Here is a 15,728-nt window from a genome sequence, read left to right on the forward strand (position 1 = left end):
TTCAGCAGGGTTATTGGTGTTTTTTGACGGTTTTTCACTGTTTTTAAGCGTTTTAGCAGGTTTATTGGTGTTTTTGACGATTTTTCACTGTTTTTAAGCGTTTTTGCAGGGTTATTGGTGTTTCTTGACGGTTTTTCACTGTTTTTTAAGCGTTTTAGCACGGTTATTGGTGTTTTTTGACGGTTTTTCACTGTTTTTAAGCGTTTTAGCACGGTTATTGGTGTTTTTTGACGGTTTTTCACTGTTTTTAAGCGTTTTAGCACGATTATTGGTGTTTTTTGACGGTTTTTCACTGTTTTTAGGCGTTTCAGCAGGGTTATTGGTGTTTTTTGACGGTTTTTCACTGTTTTTAAGCGTTTTAGCAGGGTTATTGGTGTTTTTTGACGGTTTTTCACTGTTTTTAAGCGTTTTAGCAGGGTTATTGGTGTTTTTTGACGGTTTTTCACTGTTTTTAAGCGTTTTGCAGGGTTATTGGTGTTTTTTGACGGTTTTTCACTGTTTTTAAGCGTTTTAGCAGGGTTATTGGTGTTTTTTGACGGTATTTCACAGTTTTTAAGCGTTTTAGCAGGGTTATTGGTGTTTTTTGACGGTTTTTCACTGTTTTGAAGCGTTTCAGCAGGGTTATTGGTGTTTTTTGACGGTTTTTCACTGTTTTTAAGCGTTTCAGCAGGGTTATTGGTGTTTTTTGACGGTTTTTCACTGTTTTTAAGCGTTTTAGCAGGGTTATTGGTGTTTTTTGACGGTTTTTCACTGTTTTTAAGCGTTTGAGCAGGGTTATTGGTGTTTTTTGACGGTTTTTCACTGTTTTTAAGCGTTTTAGCAGGGTTATTGGTGTTTTTGACGGTTTTTCACTGTTTTTAAGCGTTTTAGCAGGGTTATTGGTGTTTTTTGACGGTTTTTCACTGTTTTTAAGCGTTTTGGCAGGGTTATTGGTGTTTTTTGACGGTTTTTCACTGTTTTTAAGCGTTTCAGCAGGGTTATTGGTGTTTTTTGACGGGTTTTCACTGTTTTTAAGCGTTTTAGCAGGGTTATTGGTGTTTTTTGACGGTTTTTCACTGTTTTTATGCGTTTTAGCACGGTTATTGGTGTTTTTTGACGGTTTTTCACTGTTTTTAGGCGTTTCAGCAGGGTTATTGGTGTTTTTTGAGGGTTTTTCACTGTTTTTAAGCGTTTTAGCAGAGTTATTGGTGTTTTTTGACGGTTTTTCACTGTTTTTAAGCGTTTTTGCAGGGTTATTGGTGTTTCTTGACGGTTTTTCACTGTTTTTAAGCGTTTTAGCAGGGTTATTGGTGTTTTTTGACGGTTTTTCACTGTTTTTAAGCGTTTCAGCAGGGTTATTGGTGTTTTTTGACGGTTTTTCACTGTTTTTAAGCGTTTTAGCACGGTTATTGGTGTTTTTTGACGGTTTTTCACTGTTTTTCGGCGTTTCAGCAGGGTTATTGGTGTTTTTTGACGGTTTTTCACTGTTTTTAAGTGTTTTAGCAGAGTTATTGGTGTTTTTTGACGGTTTTTCACTGTTTTTAAGCGTTTAGCAGGGTTATTGGTGTTTTTTGACGGTTTTTCACAGTTTTTAAGCGTTTTAGCAGGGTTATTGGTGTTTTTTGACGGTTTTTCACTGTTTTTAAGCGTTTTAGCAGGGTTATTGGTGTTTTTTGACGGTTTTTCACTGTTTTTAAGCGTTTTAGCAGGTTTATTGGTGTTTTTTGACGGTTTTTCACTGTTTTTAAGCGTTTTAGCAGGGTTATTGGTGTTTCTTGACGGTTTTTCACTGTTTTTAAGCGTTTTAGCAGGGTTATTGGTGTTTTTTGACGGTTTTTCACTGTTTTTAAGCGTTTTAGCAGGGTTATTGGTGTTTTTTGACGGTTTTTTCACTGTTTTTAAGCGTTTTGGCAGGGTTATTGGTGTTTTTTGACGGTTTTTCACTGTTTTTAAGCGTTTTAGCAGGGTTATTGCTGTTTTTTGACGGTTTTTCACAGTTTTTAAGCGTTTTAGCAGGGTTATTGGTGTTTTTTGACGGTTTTCACTGTTTTTAAGCGTTTCAGCAGGGTTATTGGTGTTTTTTGACGGTTTTTCACTGTTTTTAAGCGTTTCAGCAGGGTTATTGGTGTTTTTTGACGGTTTTTCACTGTTTTTAAGCGTTTTAGCAGGGTTATTGGTGTTTTTTGACGGTTTTTCACTGTTTTTAAGAGTTTGAGCAGGGTTATTGGTGTTTTTTGACGGTTTTTCACTGTTTTTAAGCGTTTTAGCAGGGTTATTGGTGTTTTTTGACGGTTTTTCACTGTTTTTAAGCGTTTTAGCAGGGTTATTGGTGTTTTTTGACGGTTTTTCACTGTTTTAAGCGTTTTGGCAGGGTTATTGGTGTTTTTTGACGGTTTTTCACTGTTTTTAAGCGTTTCAGCAGGGTTATTGGTGTTTTTTGACGGGTTTTCACTGTTTTTAAGCGTTTTAGCAGGGTTATTGGTGTTTTTTGACGGTTTTTCACTGTTTTTATGCGTTTTAGCACGGTTATTGGTGTTTTTTGACGGTTTTTCACTGTTTTTAGGCGTTTCAGCAGGGTTATTGGTGTTTTTTGAGGGTTTTTCACTGTTTTTAAGCGTTTTAGCAGAGTTATTGGTGTTTTTTGACGGTTTTTCACTGTTTTTAAGCGTTTTTGCAGGGTTATTGGTGTTTCCTGACGGTTTTTTCACTGTTTTTAAGCGTTTTAGCAGGGTTATTGGTGTTTTTTGACGGTTTTTCACTGTTTTAAGCGTTTCAGCAGGGTTATTGGTGTTTTTTGACGGTTTTTCACTGTTTTTAAGCGTTTTAGCAGGTTTATTGGTGTTTTTGACGATTTTTCACTGTTTTTAAGCGTTTTTGCAGGGTTATTGGTGTTTCTTGACGGTTTTTCACTGTTTTTAAGCGTTTTAGCACGGTTATTGGTGTTTTTTGACGGTTTTTCACTGTTTTTAAGCGTTTTAGCACGGTTATTGGTGTTTTTTGACGGTTTTTCACTGTTTTTAAGCGTTTTAGCACGATTATTGGTGTTTTTTGACGGTTTTTCACTGTTTTTAGGCGTTTCAGCAGGGTTATTGGTGTTTTTTGACGGTTTTTCACTGTTTTTAAGCGTTTTAGCAGGGTTATTGGTGTTTTTTGACGGTTTTTCACTGTTTTTAAGCGTTTTAGCAGGGTTATTGGTGTTTTTTGACGGTTTTTCACTGTTTTTAAGCGTTTTGGCAGGGTTATTGGTGTTTTTTGACGGTTTTTCACTGTTTTTAAGCGTTTTAGCAGGGTTATTGGTGTTTTTTGACGGTATTTCACAGTTTTTAAGCGTTTTAGCAGGGTTATTGGTGTTTTTTGACGGTTTTTCACTGTTTTGAAGCGTTTCAGCAGGGTTATTGGTGTTTTTTGACGGTTTTTCACTGTTTTTAAGCGTTTCAGCAGGGTTATTGGTGTTTTTTGACGGTTTTTCACTGTTTTTAAGCGTTTTAGCAGGGTTATTGGTGTTTTTTGACGGTTTTTCACTGTTTTTAAGCGTTTGAGCAGGGTTATTGGTGTTTTTTGACGGTTTTTCACTGTTTTTAAGCGTTTTAGCAGGGTTATTGGTGTTTTTTGACGGTTTTTCACTGTTTTTAAGCGTTTTAGCAGGGTTATTGGTGTTTTTTGACGGTTTTTCACTGTTTTTAAGCGTTTTGGCAGGGTTATTGGTGTTTTTTGACGGTTTTTCACTGTTTTTAAGCGTTTCAGCAGGGTTATTGGTGTTTTTTGACGGGTTTTCACTGTTTTTAAGCGTTTTAGCAGGGTTATTGGTGTTTTTTGACGGTTTTTCACTGTTTTTATGCGTTTTAGCACGGTTATTGGTGTTTTTTGACGGTTTTTCACTGTTTTTAGGCGTTTCAGCAGGGTTATTGGTGTTTTTTGAGGGTTTTTCACTGTTTTTAAGCGTTTTAGCAGAGTTATTGGTGTTTTTTGACGGTTTTTCACTGTTTTTAAGCGTTTTTGCAGGGTTATTGGTGTTTCTTGACGGTTTTTCACTGTTTTTAAGCGTTTTAGCAGGGTTATTGGTGTTTTTTGACGGTTTTTCACTGTTTTTAAGCGTTTCAGCAGGGTTATTGGTGTTTTTTGACGGTTTTTCACTGTTTTTAAGCGTTTTAGCAGGTTTATCGGTGTTTTTGACGGTTTTTCACTGTTTTTAAGCGTTTTTGCAGGGTTATTGGTGTTTCTTGACGGTTTTTCACTGTTTTTAAGCGTTTTAGCACGGTTATTGGTGTTTTTTGACGGTTTTCCACTGTTTTTAAGCGTTTTAGCACGGTTATTGGTGTTTTTTGACGGTTTTTCACTGTTTTTAAGCGTTTTAGCACGGTTATTGGTGTTTTTTGACGGTTTTTCACTGTTTTTAGGCGTTTCAGCAGGGTTATTGGCTTAAAAACAGTGAAAAACCGTCAAAAAACACCAATAACCCTGATAAAACGCTTAAAAACAGTGAAAATCCGTCAAAAAACACCAATAACCCTGCTGAAACGCTTAAAAACAGTGAAAAACCGTCAAAAAACAAAAATAACCCTGCTAAAACGCTTAAAAACAGTGAAAAACCGTCAAAAAACACCAATAACTCTGCTAAAACGTTTAAAAACAGTGAAATACCGTCAAAAAACACCAATAACCCTGCTAAAACGCTTAAAAACTGTGAAATACCGTCAAAAAACACCAATAACCCTGCTAAAACGCTTAAAAACAGTGAAAAACCGTCAAAAAACACCAATAACCCTGCCAAAACGCTTAAAAACAGTGAAAAACCGTCAAAAAACACCAATAACCCTGCTAAAACGCTTAAAAACAGTGAAAAACCGTCAAAAAACACCAATAACCCTGCTAAAACGCTTAAAAACAGTGAAAAACCGTCAAAAAACACCAATAACCCTGCTGAAACGCCTAAAAACAGTGAAAAACCGTCAAAAAACACCAATAATCGTGCTAAAACGCTTAAAAACAGTGAAAAACCGTCAAAAAACACCAATAACCGTGCTAAAACGCTTAAAAACAGTGAAAAACCGTCAAAAAACACCAATAACCGTGCTAAAACGCTTAAAAACAGTGAAAAACCGTCAAGAAACACCAATAACCCTGCAAAAACGCTTAAAAACAGTGAAAAATCGTCAAAAACACCAATAAACCTGCTAAAACGCTTAAAAACAGTGAAAAACCGTCAAAAAACACCAATAACCCTGCTGAAACGCTTAAAAACAGTGAAAAACCGTCAAAAAACACCAATAACCCTGCTAAAACGCTTAAAAACAGTGAAAAACCGTCAGGAAACACCAATAACCCTGCAAAAACGCTTAAAAACAGTGAAAAACCGTCAAAAAACACCAATAACTCTGCTAAAACGCTTAAAAACAGTGAAAAACCCTCAAAAAACACCAATAACCCTGCTGAAACGCCTAAAAACAGTGAAAAACCGTCAAAAAACACCAATAACCGTGCTAAAACGCATAAAAACAGTGAAAAACCGTCAAAAAACACCAATAACCCTGCTAAAACGCTTAAAAACAGTGAAAACCCGTCAAAAAACACCAATAACCCTGCTGAAACGCTTAAAAACAGTGAAAAACCGTCAAAAAACACCAATAACCCTGCCAAAACGCTTAAAAACAGTGAAAAACCGTCAAAAAACACCAATAACCCTGCTAAAACGCTTAAAAACAGTGAAAAACCGTCAAAAAACACCAATAACCCTGCTAAAACGCTTAAAAACAGTGAAAAACCGTCAAAAAACACCAATAACCCTGCTCAAACTCTTAAAAACAGTGAAAAACCGTCAAAAAACACCAATAACCCTGCTAAAACGCTTAAAAACAGTGAAAAACCGTCAAAAAACACCAATAACCCTGCTGAAACGCTTAAAAACAGTGAAAAACCGTCAAAAAACACCAATAACCCTGCTGAAACGCTTAAAAACAGTGAAAAACCGTCAAAAAACACCAATAACCCTGCTAAAACGCTTAAAAACTGTGAAAAACCGTCAAAAAACAGCAATAACCCTGCTAAAACGCTTAAAAACAGTGAAAAACCGTCAAAAAACACCAATAACCCTGCCAAAACGCTTAAAAACAGTGAAAAACCGTCAAAAAACACCAATAACCCTGCTAAAACGCTTAAAAACAGTGAAAAACCGTCAAAAAACACCAATAACCCTGCTAAAACGCTTAAAAACAGTGAAAAACCGTCAAGAAACACCAATAACCCTGCTAAAACGCTTAAAAACAGTGAAAAACCGTCAAAAAACACCAATAAACCTGCTAAAACGCTTAAAAACAGTGAAAAACCGTCAAAAAACACCAATAACCCTGCTAAAACGCTTAAAAACAGTGAAAAACCGTCAAAAAACACCAATAACCCTGCTAAAACGCTTAAAAACTGTGAAAAACCGTCAAAAAACACCAATAACCCTGCTAAAACGCTTAAAAACAGTGAAAAACCGTCAAAAAACACCAATAACTCTGCTAAAACACTTAAAAACAGTGAAAAACCGTCAAAAAACACCAATAACCCTGCTGAAACGCCGAAAAACAGTGAAAAACCGTCAAAAAACACCAATAACCGTGCTAAAACGCTTAAAAACAGTGAAAAACCGTCAAAAAACACCAATAACCCTGCTAAAACGCTTAAAAACAGTGAAAAACCGTCAAAAAACACCAATAACCCTGCTAAAACGCTTACAAACAGTGAAAAACCGTCAAAAAACACCAATAACCCTGCTAAAACGCTTAAAAACAGTGAAAAACCGTCAAGAAACACCAATAACCCTGCAAAAACGCTTAAAAACAGTGAAAACCCGTCAAAAAACACCAATAAACCTGCTAAAACGCTCAATAACAGTGAAAAAACGTCAAAAAACACCAATAACCCTGCTGAAACGCTTAAAAACAGTGAAAAACCGTCAAAAAACACCAATAACCCTGCTAAAACGCTTAAAAACAGTGAAAAACCGTCAAAAAACACCAATAACCCTGCTAAAACGCTTAAAAACAGTGAAAAACCGTCAAAAAACACCAATAACCCTGCTAAAACGCTTAAAAACAGTGAAAAACCTTCAAAAAACACCAATAACCCTGCTAAAACGCTTAAAAACAGTGAAAAACCGTCAAAAAACACCAATAACCCTGCTCAAACGCTTGAAAACAGTGAAAAACCGTCGAAAAACACCAATAACCCTGCTAAAACGCTTAAAAACAGTGAAAAACCGTCAAAAAACACCAATAACCCTGCTAAAACGCTTAAAAACAGTGAAAAACCGTCAAAAAACACCAATAACTCTGCTAAAACGCTTAAAAACAGTGAAAAACCGTCAAAAACACCAATAACCCTGCTAAAACGCTTAAAAACAGTGAAAAACCGTCAAAAAACACCAATAACCCTGCTAAAACGCTTAAAAACAGTGAAAAACCGTCAAAAAACACCAATAACCCTGCTAAAACGCTTAAAAACAGTGAAAAACCGTCAAAAAACACCAATAACCCTGCTAAAACGCTTAAAAACAGTGAAAAACCGTCAAAAAACACCAATAACCCTGCTAAAACGCTTAAAAACAGTGAAAAACCGTCAAGAAACACCAATAACCCTGCTAAAACGCTTAAAAACAGTGAAAAACCGTCAAGAAACACCAATAACCCTGCTAAAACGCTTAAAAACAGTGAAAAACCGTCAAAAAACACCAATAAACCTGCTAAAACGCTTAAAAACAGTGAAAAACCGTCAAAAAACACCAATAACCCTGCTAAAACGCTTAAAAACAGTGAAAAACCGTCAAAAAACACCACTAACCCTGCTGAAACGCTTAAAAACAGTGAAAAACCGTCAAAAAACACCAATAACCCTGCTAAAACGCTTAAAAACAGTGAAAAACCGTCAAAAAACACCAATAACCCTGCTGAAACGCTTAAAAACAGTGAAAAACTGTCAAAAAACACCAATAACCCTGCTAAAACGCTTAAAAACAGAGAAAAACCGTCAAAAAACACCAATAACCCTGCTAAAACGCTTAAAAACAGTGAAAAACCGTCAAAAAACACCAATAACCCTGCTAAAACGCTTAAAAACAGTAAAAAACCGTCAAAAAAACACCAATAACCCTGCTAAAACGCTTAAAAACAGTGAAAAACCGTCAAGAAACAACAATAACCCTGCTAAAACGCTCAAAAACAGTGAAAAACCGTCAAAAAACACCAATAAACCTGCTAAAACGCTTAAAAACAGTGAAAAACCGTCAAAAAACACCAATAACCCTGCTAAAACGCTTAAAAACAGTGAAAAATCGTCAAAAAACACCAATAACCCTGCTAAAACGCTTAAAAACAGTGAAAAACCGTCAAAAAACACCAATAACTCTGCTAAAACGCTTAAAAACAGTGAAAAACCGTCAAAAAACACCAATAACTCTGCTAAAACGCTTAAAAACAGTGAAAAACCGTCAAAAAACACCAATAACCCTGCTGAAACGCCTAAAAACAGTGAAAAACCGTCAAAAAACACCAATAAACCTGCTAAAACGCTTAAAACAAGTGAAAAACCGTCAAAAAACACCAATAACCCTGCTAAAACGCTTAAAAACAGTGAAAAACCGTCAAAAAACACCAATAACCCTGCTGAAACGCTTAAAAACAGTGAAAAACCGTCAAAAAACACCAATAACCCTGCTAAAACGCTTGAAAACAGTGAAAAACGGTCAAAAAACACCAATAACCCTGCTAAAACGCTTAAAAACAGTGAAAAACCGTCAAAAAACACCAATAACCCTGCTAAAACGCTTAAAAACAGTGAAAAACCGTCAAAAAACACCAATAACCCTGCTAAAACGCTTAAAAACAGTGAAAAACCGTCAAAAACACCAATAACCCTGCTAAAACGCTTAAAAACAGTGAAAAACCGTCAAAAAACACCAATAACCCTGCTAAAACGCTTAAAAACAGTGAAAAACCGTCAAAAAACACCAATAACCCTGCTAAAACGCTTAAAAACAGTGAAAAACCGTCAAAAAACACCAATAACCCTGCTAAAACGCTTAAAAACAGTGAAAAACCGTCAAAAAACACCAATAACCCTGCTAAAACGCTTAAAAACAGTGAAAAACCGTTAAAAAACACCAATAACCCTGCTAAAACGCTTAAAAACAGTGAAAAACCGTCAAAAAACACCAATAACCCTGATAAAACGCTTAAAAACAGTGAAAATCCGTCAAAAAACACCAATAACCCTGCTGAAACGCTTAAAAACAGTGAAAAACCGTCAAAAAACAACAATAACCCTGCTAAAACGCTTAAAAACAGTGAAAAACCGTCAAAAAACACCAATAACTCTGCTAAAACGCTTAAAAACAGTGGAAAACCGTCAAAAAACACCAATAACCCTGCTAAAACGCTTAAAAACAGTGAAAAACCGTCAAAAAACACCAATAAACCTGCTAAAACGCTTAAAAACAGTGAAAAACCGTCAAAAAACACCAATAACCCTGCTAAAACGCTTAAAAACAGTGAAAAATCGTCAAAAAACACCAATAACCCTGCTAAAACGCTTAAAAACAGTGAAAAACCGTCAAAAAACAACAATAACTCTGCTAAAACGCTTAAAAACAGTGAAAAACCGTCAAAAAACACCAATAACTCTGCTAAAACGCTTAAAAACAGTGGAAAACCGTCAAAAAACACCAATAACCCTGCTAAAACGCTTAAAAACAGTGAAAAACCGTCAAAAAACACCAATAAACCTGCTAAAACGCTTAAAAACAGTGAAAAACCGTCAAAAAACACCAATAACCCTGCTAAAACGCTTAAAAACAGTGAAAAATCGTCAAAAAACACCAATAACCCTGCTAAAACGCTTAAAAACAGTGAAAAACCGTCAAAAAACACCAATAACTCTGCTAAAACGCTTAAAAACAGTGAAAAACCGTCAAAAAACACCAATAACCCTGCTGAAACGCCTAAAAACAGTGAAAAACCGTCAAAAAACACCAATAAACCTGCTAAAACGCTTAAAACAAGTGAAAAACCGTCAAAAAACACCAATAACCCTGCTAAAACGCTTAAAAACAGTGAAAAACCGTCAAAAAACACCAATAACCCTGCTGAAACGCTTAAAAACAGTGAAAAACCGTCAAAAAACACCAATAACCCTGCTAAAACGCTTGAAAACAGTGAAAAACGGTCAAAAAACACCAATAACCCTGCTAAAACGCTTAAAAACAGTGAAAAACCGTCAAAAAACACCAATAACCCTGCTAAAACGCTTAAAAACAGTGAAAAACCGTCAAAAAACACCAATAACCCTGCTAAAACGCTTAAAAACAGTGAAAAACCGTCAAAAACACCAATAACCCTGCTAAAACGCTTAAAAACAGTGAAAAACCGTCAAAAAACACCAATAACCCTGCTAAAACGCTTAAAAACAGTGAAAAACCGTCAAAAAACACCAATAACCCTGCTAAAACGCTTAAAAACAGTGAAAAACCGTCAAAAAACACCAATAACCCTGCTAAAACGCTTAAAAACAGTGAAAAACCGTCAAAAAACACCAATAACCCTGCTAAAACGCTTAAAAACAGTGAAAAACCGTCAAAAAACACCAATAACCCTGATAAAACGCTTAAAAACAGTGAAAATCCGTCAAAAAACACCAATAACCCTGCTGAAACGCTTAAAAACAGTGAAAAACCGTCAAAAAACAACAATAACCCTGCTAAAACGCTTAAAAACAGTGAAAAACCGTCAAAAAACACCAATAACTCTGCTAAAACGCTTAAAAACAGTGGAAAACCGTCAAAAAACACCAATAACCCTGCTAAAACGCTTAAAAACAGTGAAAAACCGTCAAAAAACACCAATAAACCTGCTAAAACGCTTAAAAACAGTGAAAAACCGTCAAAAAACACCAATAACCCTGCTAAAACGCTTAAAAACAGTGAAAAATCGTCAAAAAACACCAATAACCCTGCTAAAACGCTTAAAAACAGTGAAAAACCGTCAAAAAACAACAATAACTCTGCTAAAACGCTTAAAAACAGTGAAAAACCGTCAAAAAACACCAATAACTCTGCTAAAACGCTTAAAAACAGTGGAAAACCGTCAAAAAACACCAATAACCCTGCTAAAACGCTTAAAAACAGTGAAAAACCGTCAAAAAACACCAATAAACCTGCTAAAACGCTTAAAAACAGTGAAAAACCGTCAAAAAACACCAATAACCCTGCTAAAACGCTTAAAAACAGTGAAAAATCGTCAAAAAACACCAATAACCCTGCTAAAACGCTTAAAAACAGTGAAAAACCGTCAAAAAACACCAATAACTCTGCTAAAACGCTTAAAAACAGTGAAAAACCGTCAAAAAACACCAATAACTCTGCTAAAACGCTTAAAAACAGTGAAAAACCGTCAAAAAACACCAATAACCCTGCTGAAACGCCTAAAAACAGTGAAAAACCGTCAAAAAACACCAATAAACCTGCTAAAACGCTTAAAACAAGTGAAAAACCGTCAAAAAACACCAATAACCCTGCTAAAACGCTTAAAAACAGTGAAAAACCGTCAAAAAACACCAATAACCCTGCTGAAACGCTTAAAAACAGTGAAAAACCGTCAAAAAACACCAATAACCCTGCTAAAACGCTTGAAAACAGTGAAAAACGGTCAAAAAACACCAATAACCCTGCTAAAACGCTTAAAAACAGTGAAAAACCGTCAAAAAACACCAATAACCCTGCTAAAACGCTTAAAAACAGTGAAAAACCGTCAAAAAACACCAATAACCCTGCTAAAACGCTTAAAAACAGTGAAAAACCGTCAAAAACACCAATAACCCTGCTAAAACGCTTAAAAACAGTGAAAAACCTTCAAAAAACACCAATAACCCTGCTAAAACGCTTAAAAACAGTGAAAAACCGTCAAAAAACACCAATAACCCTGCTAAAACGCTTAAAAACAGTGAAAAACCGTCAAAAAACACCAATAACCCTGCTAAAACGCTTAAAAACAGTGAAAAACCGTCAAAAAACACCAATAACCCTGCTAAAACGCTTAAAAACAGTGAAAAACCGTCAAAAAACACCAATAACCCTGCTAAAACGCTTAAAAACAGTGAAAAACCGTTAAAAAACACCAATAACCCTGCTAAAACGCTTAAAAACAGTGAAAAACCGTCAAAAAACACCAATAACCCTGATAAAACGCTTAAAAACAGTGAAAATCCGTCAAAAAACACCAATAACCCTGCTGAAACGCTTAAAAACAGTGAAAAACCGTCAAAAAACAACAATAACCCTGCTAAAACGCTTAAAAACAGTGAAAAACCGTCAAAAAACACCAATAACTCTGCTAAAACGCTTAAAAACAGTGGAAAACCGTCAAAAAACACCAATAACCCTGCTAAAACGCTTAAAAACAGTGAAAAATCTTCTAAAAACACCAATAACCCTGCTAAAACGCTTAAAAACAGTGAAAAACCGTCAAAAAACACCAATAACCCTGCTCAAACGCTTAAAAACAGTGAAAAACCGTCGAAAAACACCAATAACCCTGCTAAAACGCTTAAAAACAGTGAAAAACCGTCAAAAAACACCAATAACCCTGCTAAAACGTTTAAAAACAGCGGAAAACCGTCAAAAAACACCAATAACCCTGCTAAAACGCTTAAAAACAGTGAAAAACCGTCAAGAAACACCAATAACCCTGCTAAAACGCTTAAAAACAGTGAAAAACCGTCAAGAAACACCAATAACCCTGCTAAAACGCTTAAAAACAGTGAAAAACCGTCAAAAAACACCAATAAACCTGCTAAAACGCTTAAAAACAGTGAAAAACCGTCAAAAAACACCAATAACCCTGCTAAAACGCTTAAAAACAGTGAAAAACCGTCAAAAAACACCACTAACCCTGCTGAAACGCTTAAAAACAGTGAAAAACCGTCAAAAAACACCAATAACCCTGCTAAAACGCTTAAAAACAGTGAAAAACCGTCAAAAAACACCAATAACCCTGCTGAAACGCTTAAAAACAGTGAAAAACTGTCAAAAAACACCAATAACCCTGCTAAAACGCTTAAAAACAGAGAAAAACCGTCAAAAAACACCAATAACCCTGCTAAAACGCTTAAAAACAGTGAAAAACCGTCAAAAAACACCAATAACCCTGCTAAAACGCTTAAAAACAGTAAAAAACCGTCAAAAAAACACCAATAACCCTGCTAAAACGCTTAAAAACAGTGAAAAACCGTCAAGAAACAACAATAACCCTGCTAAAACGCTCAAAAACAGTGAAAAACCGTCAAAAAACACCAATAAACCTGCTAAAACGCTTAAAAACAGTGAAAAACCGTCAAAAAACACCAATAACCCTGCTAAAACGCTTAAAAACAGTGAAAAATCGTCAAAAAACACCAATAACCATGCTAAAACGCTTAAAAACAGTGAAAAACCGTCAAAAAACACCAATAACCCTGCTAAAACGCTTAAAAACAGTGAAAAACCGTCAAAAAACACCAATAACTCTGCTAAAACGCTTAAAAACAGTGAAAAACCGTCAAAAAACACCAATAACCCTGCTGAAACGCCTAAAAACAGTGAAAAACCGTCAAAAAACACCAATAAACCTGCTAAAACGCTTAAAACAAGTGAAAAACCGTCAAAAAACACCAATAACCCTGCTAAAACGCTTAAAAACAGTGAAAAACCGTCAAAAAACACCAATAACACTGCTGAAACGCTTAAAAACAGTGAAAAACCGTCAAAAAACACCAATAACCCTGCTAAAACGCTTGAAAACAGTGAAAAACGGTCAAAAAACACCAATAACCCTGCTAAAACGCTTAAAAACAGTGAAAAACCGTCAAAAAACACCAATAACCCTGCTAAAACGCTTAAAAACAGTGAAAAACCGTCAAAAAACACCAATAACCCTGCTAAAACGCTTAAAAACAGTGAAAAACCGTCAAAAACACCAATAACCCTGCTAAAACGCTTAAAAACAGTGAAAAACCGTCAAAAAACACCAATAACCCTGCTAAAACGCTTAAAAACAGTGAAAAACCCTCAAAAAACACCAATAACCCTGCTAAAACGCTTAAAAACAGTGAAAAACCGTCAAAAAACACCAATAACCCTGCTAAAACGCTTAAAAACAGTGAAAAACCGTCAAAAAACACCAATAACCCTGCTAAAACGCTTAAAAACAGTGAAAAACCGTCAAAAAACACCAATAACCCTGCTAAAACGCTTAAAAACAGTGAAAAACCGTTAAAAAACACCAATAACCCTGCTAAAACGCTTAAAAACAGTGAAAAACCGTCAAAAAACACCAATAACCCTGATAAAACGCTTAAAAACAGTGAAAATCCGTCAAAAAACACCAATAACCCTGCTGAAACGCTTAAAAACAGTGAAAAACCGTCAAAAAACAACAATAACCCTGCTAAAACGCTTAAAAACAGTGAAAAACCGTCAAAAAACACCAATAACTCTGCTAAAACGCTTAAAAACAGTGGAAAACCGTCAAAAAACACCAATAACCCTGCTAAAACGCTTAAAAACAGTGAAAAATCTTCTAAAAACACCAATAACCCTGCTAAAACGCTTAAAAACAGTGAAAAACCGTCAAAAAACACCAATAACCCTGCTCAAACGCTTAAAAACAGTGAAAAACCGTCGAAAAACACCAATAACCCTGCTAAAACGCTTAAAAACAGTGAAAAACCGTCAAAAAACACCAATAACCCTGCTAAAACGTTTAAAAACAGCGGAAAACCGTCAAAAAACACCAATAACCCTGCTAAAACGCTTAAAAACAGTGAAAAACCGTCAAAAAACACCAATAACCCTGCTAAAACGCTTAAAAACAGTGAAAAACCGTCAAAAAACACCAATAAACCTGCTAAAACGCTTAAAAACAGTGAAAAACCGTCAAAAAACACCAATAACCCTGCTGAAACGCTTAAAAACAGTGAAAAACCGTCAAAAAACACCAATAACCCTGCTAAAACGCTTATAAACAGTGAAAACCCGTCAAAAAACACCAATAACCCTGCTGAAACGCTTAAAAACAGTGAAAAACCGTCAAAAAACACCAATAACCCTGATAAAACGCTTAAAAACAGTGAAAATCCGTCAAAAAACACCAATAACCCTGCTGAAACGCTTAAAAACAGTGAAAAACCGTCAAAAAACAACAATAACCCTGCTAAAACGCTTAAAAACAGTGAAAAACCGTCAAAAAACACCAATAACTCTGGTAAAACGCTTAAAAACAGTGAAAAACCGTCAAAAAACACCAATAACCCTGCTAAAACGCTTAAAAACAGTGAAAAACCTTCAAAAAACACCAATAACCCTGCTAAAACGCTTAAAAACAGTGAAAAACCGTCAAAAAACACCAATAACCCTGCTCAAACGCTTGAAAACAGTGAAAAACCGTCGAAAAACACCAATAACCCTGCTAAAACGCTTAAAAACAGTGAAAAACCGTCAAAAAACACCAATAACCCTGCTAAAACGCTTAAAAACAGTGAAAAACCGTCAAAAAACACCAATAACTCTGCTAAAACGCTTAAAAACAGTGAAAAACCGTCAAAAACACCAATAACCCTGCTAAAACGCTTAAAAACAGTGAAAAACCGTCAAAAAACACCAATAACCCTGCTAAAACGCTTAAAAACAGTGAAAAACCGTCAAAAAACACCAATAACCCTGCTAAAACGCTTAAAAACAGTGA

The sequence above is a fragment of the Styela clava genome (assembly GCF_964204865.1).
Source record: "Styela clava chromosome 15 unlocalized genomic scaffold, kaStyClav1.hap1.2 SUPER_15_unloc_1, whole genome shotgun sequence".
NCBI lineage: Eukaryota > Metazoa > Chordata > Ascidiacea > Stolidobranchia > Styelidae > Styela > Styela clava.